At 42.3% G+C, this 10,483-nt stretch overlaps 1 long non-coding RNA gene across 1 annotated transcript; it reads left to right on the top strand.

Annotated features, from left to right (window-relative positions):
• The first annotated feature begins 6,118 nt into the window (after positions 1-6,118).
• Positions 6,119-7,305, top strand: LOC120644481. Its single transcript, XR_005663771.1, has 3 exons — positions 6,119-6,468; positions 6,581-6,658; positions 7,070-7,305. It is a non-coding gene; the product is annotated as an uncharacterized LOC120644481 (long non-coding RNA).
• Positions 7,306-10,483: the final 3,178 nt, after the last annotated feature.

Raw genomic sequence — 10,483 nt, 5'->3', positions numbered from 1 at the left:
TAGAATATTCTAGAGTAAGGAGTATCGCATGGGATAAGCTTTACCTTATTGTAACTACTCGCTTTACCTTATTGTAACTACTCGTACAGAAGTAGGACTAGTCGATGGAAGGAAACTACCCGATAGACATTGAGTAGGACTCTAATAGTACTCGATTAGGAATTTTCATGTAACCATGTCCCCCCATGATATACAAAGGCGGGCAGGGACCTCTCTAAAATATAGGAGAAACCATAAGATCATTGATCAATCATCAAGGTAATACAAACAACCACACAGGACATAGGGTATTACACTCTTGGCGGCCCGAATCTGTCTAAATCTTTGTGTTCCTTGCACCATCGCGTTTCTGATCTTGGTGACTCGCTACCTACAATCAACTACCTTGGGGTTACCCGTGGTAGGCTTGACGGCTAAACACCGACACCGCCGCCACTGAGAATAGATCTGTTCTCGAGCTCTCCCATTCCTTCCTTCAGTGCATCCTTTGAATCTCCATAGTTCAGCACTCCCACTTCCGCCACAGATCCGGAGCCCCCAAGTGTATGCGTGCGAAGCGCTCTGTCGATTTCCGCATGGCTCCCAAGAAATCGACCAGAAAGGGGAAGGAGAAGGAGGTGGCGAGCAATGCTCCCTCATTGGATGACAGGTGGTTGGCGAGTAAGTTCATTGAATCTGATATTCAGTCTCTTATCAATGAATGTCTTCTACAATCGCGAGAAACTGTCAAGTGGCACTCTACATTAGGCCACACTCGTCCATTTGAAGAGACAAATGAGATAGTTCTTTTTTCTTCTTTTGTTGAGTGCGGATTTGCAATTCTGGCTTCTGATTTCTTCCGTGGTCTTCTTTTTCACTATGGGATTCAAGTGCATCACTTGACCCCAAACTCCATCCTCCACATCTCTATTTTTGTTCATTTGTGCGAGGCTTTTCTGGGGATTGAACCCCATTTTCATCTTTTCAAATATTTCTTCCACCTCAAACCTCAACCTAGTAAAAATGATATATTTCTTCCAAGCGGATTTCAGAAGATGAAGTGATGCGTGAGTACGTCGAGTACTCGACATAGTATATAGTGTTCCGGTGAAGCCAGCTGCATATACCATAAAAAATCCACCAAAAGAGGTATGTAAGATCTCTTGGTTGAACTTAATCGACTGCTTTTCCTTATTGTGTCGTATGTTAATATGTAGGCTTCTGTTGCAGGATGATGTTAATGTGTGTCGAAGCAGTCCTCCTCTTCCTGAGATCGCACAGCCAACTCACCTCCTTCCAAGTGCGCATAACCCACTGCTACAGCAAAGGCAGCAGCGCGCTGAAGATAGCATGGTCGTCTCTGATTCTGATCTAAGTTCCTCGTCTGCAGACGTTGAGGGAGAGTCTGGTGCGCTAGCTGGTGATGTTGGCGCTGGGAGGGATTCGGCTGGAAACCATCCCAAAGCGTCCAGGAGTACTACGCGGAAGCGTAGGCCGTCTTCTTTGGAGGAAGCCAGGTACATATTCCTTTGCCTACAATTCTCTTGGTCAACTTCTTTTGAAATTTGGTGAGCTTTATTTGCTTATTTCTCTTCTTCTCCCGTTTTGTTTAGTCCGAGGTCAATGAGGCCGAGGACAAAAGATATTGGGGATGATACTGGAGTGGGTATTGACGTATCCTCCACTCCAGTGGACCCGTCAAGAGATGCTGGAACCATCTTGCCGGAGCCACTGTCTTCGGTGAGTGGTGAGAATGTGACCCATGCTTCTGAAGTGCCTGCTAAATCGAGTGCTTTGGTGACAGTTCCCGTCCCAAAGCTACTCAAAGCTTGGAAGCTTCCAATCAGGAGATCTGCCTGGTAAGTTTTTGCAGCTTGTTTTGAATTGTAATTCATGCTTGCTTGAAGTCTTGATCTTTGTGCTTTATCTTGGTATTCTTCCATTTCTTTGTAGCAAATTAAAGTAGCTGATCTGGGGTTGGGGTTGACAGATCTGTCTATCACATCGCCAGACCCCGAGCCTGATTCCGCCATGGCAGCATCGGCTGCTTCTCTGCTCAAAGCCGCGATCGGCTCCGTCCTCCCGCCATCTGTGACATCCCAGAGTTTTTAAATACTAAATAAGAAATATTAAGAAATCTTAAACGTGATATCATGCATAATGCACAAGAAATCTTAAACCGCCGTTAACACATAATACCAAGTAAAATCAAAACAAATATATTTTTGTGTACGCAGAAATACATAGTTATATATAGAACATTCCTTGAATAAGATAACTTTTATACTCAATTGGTTATAAAAGAGTTAGCTTAAAAACACTCATATTTTTGTGCCATACAAGTTAATTAAAAAGACCTGTTGCAATTCGAAGTTTAAATAATTAGGAGTTCGAATTCTAGTGGTAAGAATTTTAAAATAACTTTCAAATGGATCCACGAATGACCATGAAATTTTATAGACATATCCAACATGACAAGACGGAGAAATGACTAGTTGAACTCGAGGAGTAAAAATGACAAAAGTCACATGAAATGACGAATCCTTTAATTCACCATTTTTGGAATAATTAAATAACTTTCAAACCATAGCTCAAATGAAAAAGTGCCTGAAACAAAAGTTGTAGATCTCTAAAAATTGAACAAGTTTAGTATTCAAAAGTTTTTCATTTGACCTCGAGAACAGGGAGAAAAATTTAGTTTACATCAGAGCCCTGCAACTTTTCTCTATTTACGATTTTGCCCCTAACTCCATCTGCCTCCTCTCACCCTCTTCCTCCCTGCGCCCTGCCTACGGCGTCCGTACGCCGGCGCCGACACCTGGCCGGCCACGTGCCGCGCCCCTAGCCAAACCGCTCGCGCGCCCCCGGTTTTCCCTGAGTCCGTTCCTTCCTGGCATCACGCGACCTCGACACGCGCCCTTGCCGAGTCTGCACTCGCCACGACGTACACGGCTGTCGCCGAGCCCCTGCTGCCACGCCGTTGCCCCTCCGCCCGGACGCACCTCCCCCAGATAACTCGGTCCCTGCTCACCCTCCCCCTCTCGCACGCCTATAAAAGGACCCTTGTCCTACGCGCGCGCCCAGAACTTCCACCCCATCCGCCATTACTGCCGGCGAGCAATAGCTCGTCGTGGCCAGCCCCGTCCAGACCCACATTGCCCAGACCCGCACTCCAGCCACGTTCCCCAGTCACTACTAAAACTTCGAAGCCTAGCCACTCGGACCCGACCTCACCGGAGCGCCGCCGCCGCAGTTCAGTCCCGCCGCCGGCCGCCTGCTCCCGTGGACCCACCTCCTCCGACCGCCCCCACCCAATCCCTGGCAGCCACAGGTGCGCAAGGACCCCCCTCTTTCTCCTCCGGCCCCTATCACTCGCCGCCGGTAACGGACCTCGCCGGAATCCGGCCGCCGCCCCTCCTCTATTTTTCCCCAACCAGCGAAGGACCTAATCATAATGGATTAAACTTTTTCCCAGGGGCTAGAATGCAAAATGTACATGAACTCTATAATTCAAAATAGTAAATTTTGAAATTCAATAACAATTTGTAGAAAAATCGTAAAAATGCAAATCTAAATGATTTGGAATCCTTGCAACAAAATCTACAAGTTTCTCAACGGTCACATTAGCTGAATCTCAATAGTTTTACCTCTAGAATAAATACAAGAATAAAGAGGGTATAATTGTTCTAGGGGTTCTACTTTGTAACTTTGAATGATTTTTGGCTAGCATGCTACTCTTGCTGAATCTAGCACGTGGTAACAATTTGAACCCTAGTACACATCTGGAGCTAGATGAAATCACTCACTTTTGTAGATCTACTAGAAAGCTTCACTTTTTAATTGTGGCAGTTTTGCTACGTTTTAGCTTATGAAATTTTTCTAGGGGTTGAACTTGACAAACAAAGCTCAATCCCCAAGTTTGGCCATTTATGGAACTGTTTAGCTATATATGTGTTTTAATCCTCTTTAAATAGTCATAAATCATGGAATATAGTTAGAATAGCTGGAAAAATGTGAAACTTTTACTGATGCTTGATTTTAGTAACCCACCCTGAATGCAAAGTTTGGGAACCAGATCTTGAGATAAACAATAGTTATAAATTACTCTTGCTATCACATTGTTTTGTTTGTGTATTTTCTTTTGGTAGTTATACTTTGTTTATATGGATAAAACTTAACCACAATCTTAATAACAGTATGTGGTTGCCGTACAAAAAGTTTGGAACAAGCTTTCTTAACAAAAATTATCCTGAATATTTATGCATGTTTAAAAAGGTGTAAGAATAAAACTAAATCTCCTGCAGGCGAAAATTTGTGATAATTTTTCTGAAGCTTAAAAACTCTAAAAAGAACCTCTACAGAAATTTTGAGAATCATAAACCGTTTGGAACTCTCTGAAAAATTTAACCAAGTTATTTTACATTTAAGTTTGTCAAAATTATTACCATTGATTTGTATATAGGAAAAATCTGAAAAATTTATGGTACAATGGTAATCAAGAGTAGAACCCTCTGTAAAAATTTCAGCACCAGAAAGTAATCATAACTCATATAACAATAATGATAAGTTAAAAGAAAAACTCAACACAGTTCTTTTATGAAATATGTTGAGTAATAACTACTCTATAAATGATTGCCTAATAAACCAAAATCTGAGAAGTTCATCACTCCAGTTCAAGTTGGATTACAACTCTATAGTGAAGGAAAGTCTCATAAGAATTGAATCATGAAATAACGAACATTCTTTGCATTCATATAGTATCAACGACTCTCACCGACGGAACGAACAAGTTGGTGCCAGAACCAAGAACGAACTACGAACTACGTGCAACTCAGCTAATCTAACTGAAGACCCGAACCAAAGTTCGGAAGACCCTAAGGCTAGCAGTGCCCAAGAAGGCAAGCCCCGGTGCATTTAAATCCCTATTATTTGTAAATTTATGTAAACTATGTTGTAATCTATTTTTGTCTGTGCATTTAAGTTTCTAGGAGTTGCTTGCACTACAAGAAATATGAGTATCCGTGACGAAAATCTAAATGACGAAAAACGAAAATGTCATAGAATAGCTGCCATTCTGTGACGATTTAAGCAATATCGTCACTAATCTAAGGTAGACGAGTACCTTAATGACGAACATGAATTTTCGTCACAAAAGATGCAACAATCAATGACGATATGACAAATTTGTCGTCAAATATCAAATAGTTAGTGACGTTTTTGTTTCATGATAAATGTAGGTTCGTCACTAAATACCAAACATCATAAACTTATTCTTCATTTAGCCTTCTAGGGAGAGTATACCTTTGAAGTCCTAGTCTTCCCTCTCAATATGATTAAGAGCTAACATTACTTCTTCACACTAAAATATAACAAAACCTTATTTCATATGTTTGCTTATATAAAAAAGACTATTAATAGTTTTACTCAATAATACTATTTTCAAAAGGACACACTTCTTTCATATGTGTGCGAGCAACGACGAGCAATAGCGGCTACTCTAGGATGGTAGGGATGGTTATGGTGCATGCATCTTTTTTAAGGTCCCAAAAAAGTTTTAAAAATGAAACGAAAGAGGTAATCCCATTTAGTGTTAACTGACAGCGTACATTCATAGTTATCATATTGACTAGCAAGCTACATTGATACAAGGGCCCTGTTCGGAGAAATAGCCGAGAGTTATTTTGAGGGCTAAAGTTTAACTCAAGAAAATAGCCCTTAAATGAAATAGCCCTCCTGTTTGGCTCCCTTTTGGCTAAAAAATAACCCATAGATCCAAACACACCAAGGTGATTATTAGTTCAATTTTTTTATTAGTATTTTTCACTAGGTCTATTTGATAGAATCATTTAATTTGTTAGTAGTTCAATATTTTTGTGATACAAGGTGATTATTAGTTCAAATATTTTTTAATAGCAAAATTCTTAGGCAAAATATGAGTCCCATATTATTTTCAGATAAAAAGGCCAGACATACTACATTCGGCACCTAAAATTTTGGCGGCCAAACTTTTATTTTGAAAGTTTTGGCGGCCAACCTTCCATCGTCGGAACTGAAAATACCCCCGCTATCTCCTGCGCGCGCGGCCTTCAAAATTTGGAATCCAAGCGCTCCTGTCCACACGTTCCATTCTTATCCCTTCGTCTCTCCCTCGTCTGTTCTCTCTCCCTCCTCAGTACCAAGAACCAAGCACCACACACCACCAGCACCAAGAACCAAGCGCCTGGCCTATTCCCCAAGTTCCATGCGTAGCGCCGCTGCGCCGGCGCACGCAGCGGGGTGATGCCCTCTGCCTGCCTCGTCGCTCTGGCCTCCATCACCGCCAGCCTCAGCCTGTTGCGCAGCACAGCATGCGAGCGGACTACGGCGAGGTGCGCACACTGCTTGCTGGGGCCATATGCAGCGGCAAGAATGGGTACACGGCCGGGCTCCCGGAGTACTCGCACGCCATGGCGGATGGCTACATTGGGCGCAAGGAACGCCGCCGAGCAGGTGCTCAACTTCTCCCAATCCCCCCAATCCATTGCAACTAATTTCGATCTTTAATTTAGATCCAGTTTCTTTCTTGGCTCATGAGTCACGATATGCTCTCTCCCTGTGACAGGATTTGGAGTTCGGGTCATGTCCAATCCAAGCTGCCCTTGACTTTGTCCACGATTCAAGCACCGCCGGCAGCTTATAGGTAACAATCACTCCATTCGCCCCAAATCTCTATTGCTTCTTTCACTGAGATGCCATATGTGCGTGAGATGCCCCAAATCTTAGGAATTCATAGATGCATTTCCTTAATCTCCTCTCTGATGACTGAAAGAAATTTCACATATTAGTTAAAAGGCATCATTAATGTGACATGTCGTGAAGCTAGATGTTCTGTCAAGCCAATTGGCTTCCATTGATTTACTTCAGTTGAAGCTTATCTCATCTGAAAATCAATTTATGTGACTTCTATACAGCTTTTCATGTCCTTAATTAGAGTAGATATCTTTTTTTTTTCAAAGGAGCGGTGGATTGTGAAACCATGTTACAGCTATATTGTGGTTTCTTGTCTTTTCACGTATCTAAACAGGCAACTGATTCATGTTTGTGTGAGCAGGGAAAACCATGCAGAGTGTCGACATTCACATGGTCAACATCAGTGGTCAACCATGTTTGCGTTAGCTGCACACTGGAATCAACTACGGCAAACGATGATTGCGGCCACCATCTTTAGGATCATTTGTTCACACTGTCTTTTTTGTGTATATTTATTTGTATATGGTGGTGAATACTTGTGACCAAGTGCTGGTCTTGTATAAGTAAAAGAATTCTAGGATGATTGTCTAATATATATATATTTATTCTTTTGAATGGTTTTCATTTGTCATCTACGTGTATTTGGATAACCTTTTATGACAATGTGGAGATATTTTCGTCACAGAATAGCTATGTATGCAGAGGATTTGTGATGCTTTGGTGATATTGGATGATAAAAAATATCGTCATAGAATGTATAAATTTAGTGATGATAATGTAATCGTCATAAAATACATTACATGATGTTATAGAAATTGTCATAAAGTATGTTTTAATGACGATAAGTGAATCGTCACAAACTAGTTCCATTCTATGACGATTTTGTGAAGAACGTCACCAATACTATTTTGTGACGGTCGTTCTGTGACGATTCTCATGACGCAGGCTAAATGTCACTATTAAGCTTCTATGACGAAAACCCATATTTTTTGTGACGATAATGGATCATCATGGATAGTCAAATCTCTTGTAGTGTTGAGACCTTAGATGCATAATCCTAGGTACCCATGGATGGTTTATTACTAGTTGGTTAAGTACGTTAAATGGTTATGCTAAGTCCTCGGTAGAAGTCGAGTGATTTCCTGTCACTCGCGAGCAAAATAGGAATTGCTTGTTTACTACACGCTGCAATCATAAGGTCGACGGACGGGGCCTGGTACGATATTCATGTTGATAGTTGATACCCCGTCTGGGTAGAAAAATGTGCAAAGGCCGCACGGGTTTTAACGAGTTTAATTCATTTGTTGCTAGGTCAAGAAAACACCTACACCAATAAAAAATGCATAGAAAACCACATAGATAGTTTTAGTCACCTTGAGTCACTACTACAAAACAGGCCTTTGTTCCAGGCCATTTGTCCCGGCAGCCTTTGGGCCCGGGACAATAGGTGGGTTTTGTCCCGGGTCTAATAGCTAGCCGGGCCAGCGGGGGGGGGGGGGGGGGGGGGACAGGGGCCTTTTGTCCCGGTTGGAGACACCAACCGAGACAAAATGGGGGCCTTTTGTCCCGGTTGGTGGTTCTAACCGGGACAAAAGGCCCGCGTAGCCTTTTGTCCCGGTTGGAACCACCAACCGGGACAAAAGGCCTTGGCCCCCCTTATCCCCTTCCCTCTCCCCCGCCCGAGCCATTCAGCTCACTTGTTTCTTGCTGTTCTCGGCTCGGGAGGGAGGAGTTCTTGCTCATTTCTTCACCACATTTGTGAAGATCTTTGATTCCCCGTCCATCCATCGGCGCTAAAGGTTTGGGGCTTGTTTTTCTTTTCTTCCTTGGCTTGTATAGCTCATTTCATGCTTTAGAAATAGAGAAAATGTGTAGTTAGCTCATTTCTTGGACATTTAGCTAGCTAGATTGCATATGTAGGTGTGATTTTCTTTTAGATTTAGATGAGTATGTGGATAGTAGAAATTTTTAGAATGAGTGTAGACACTTCATGTGATGTACTTGTATACATGACCATATTGTGGATAGTTGATTTTTGTATTCATGAATGAACTAATGAAATGAGTATATTAGAATTTTTTGTAATATGAATGGATTATTCTGATACTCTAGTGATGTATTTATTCAGGCTCACATTAAAACCATCTAGAAGCTAAAAAATCTTTATTTCGAAACAAGTATACGTCGTTAATCTCCATCCAACGGTGATGGCACTACCTTTCGGGAATACACGATGCGCTATAATTTAGGTTTGATATATTTTATTTATTCGATACATGTAAAGAATTCAAATCGATTTATTTAAAATGCAGATGGACCGGCAATGGATGTACAATGCTGACCGACGTTCGAAAGAATTCATTGATGGCCTGCATTATTTTTTGTCTGTGGCTGAGGCAAACAAGCAGAATGGTTTTATGTGCTGCCCGTGTGTTCATTGCAACAATAACAAGGATTACTCATCTTCAAGAATCCTACGCAGCCACATTTTCGCAAATGGTTTCATGAAGAAGTATGTTTGTTGGACGAAGCATGGAGAATAGGGGGTTACCATGGAAGACAATGAAGAAGAAGATTTTGACGACCACTTTCCCGGGAATGCTGGAATTGGTGCATTCGAGGACAATATTCCCATGGAAGAGCCCGAAGTAGATGTAGCAGAAAATGATCCCAGCGACGATCTGGGGCAGGCATTGCACAATGTGCAGGCAGACTGTGAGAGTGAAACGGAGAGGTTGAAGTTTCAGAAGTTGTTAGAGGACCACCATAAGTTGTTGTACCCAGATTGTCAAAATGGATTGAAGAAACTTGACACCACCTTGGAGTTGCTGCAATGGAAGGCGACAAATGGTGTATCCGACAAGGGATTTGGTGAATTACTCAATCTTGTTAAAAAAATGCTTCCTAAGGACAACGAATAGCCTGCCACAACGTATGAAACCAAAAAACTTGTTTGCCCTTTAGGACTGGAAGTGCAAAAGATACATGCATGCCCCAACGACTGCATCCTCTACCGAGGCGAGTACGAGAATTTGGATGCATGTCCCGTATGCAGTGCATTGCGTTACAAGATTAGAAAAGATGATCCTGGAGATGTCGAGGGGGAGCCTCCCCGGAAGAGAGTTCCTGCGAAGGTCATGTGGTATTTGCCTATAATACCACGTTTGAAGCATCTGTTTAGAAATAAAGATAATGCTAAGTTGATGCGATGGCACAAAGAGGAATGCAAGAAAGACTCGATGTTGAGACACCCCGCTGATGGGTCGCAGTGGAGAAAAATAGATAGAACGTACCCTGAATTTGATTTGGATGCGAGAAACATAAGGTTTGGTTTGAGTACCGATGGCATGAATCCTTTTGGTGAGATGAGCAGTGGTCATAGCACTTGGCCTGTGACTCTTTGTTTGTACAATCTTCCACCATGGCTCTGCATGAAACGAAAGTTCATCATGATGCCAGTGCTTATCCCGGGTCCAAAGCAGCCCGGAAATGACATTGATGTGTACCTAAGACCATTGGTCGAAGAACTCTTATTGCTCTGGGGCGATGAAGGTGTACGGATGTGGGATGAATACAAATAGGAAAACTTCAACCTACGAGCATTGCTGTTCGTAATGATTAATGACTGGCCTGCTCTTAGTAACTTGTCAGGACATTCGAACAAGGGATACGAAGCATGCACACACTGTTTAGATGATACCGATAATATATGGTTGACTCACTGTAAGAAGGTTGTATACATGGGTCATCGTCGGTTTCTTCCCATTAGGCATGC

Source organism: Panicum virgatum, chromosome 8K (assembly GCF_016808335.1).
Source record: "Panicum virgatum strain AP13 chromosome 8K, P.virgatum_v5, whole genome shotgun sequence".
NCBI lineage: Eukaryota > Viridiplantae > Streptophyta > Magnoliopsida > Poales > Poaceae > Panicum > Panicum virgatum.
This window is presented reverse-complemented; position numbering and strand designations above follow the sequence as displayed.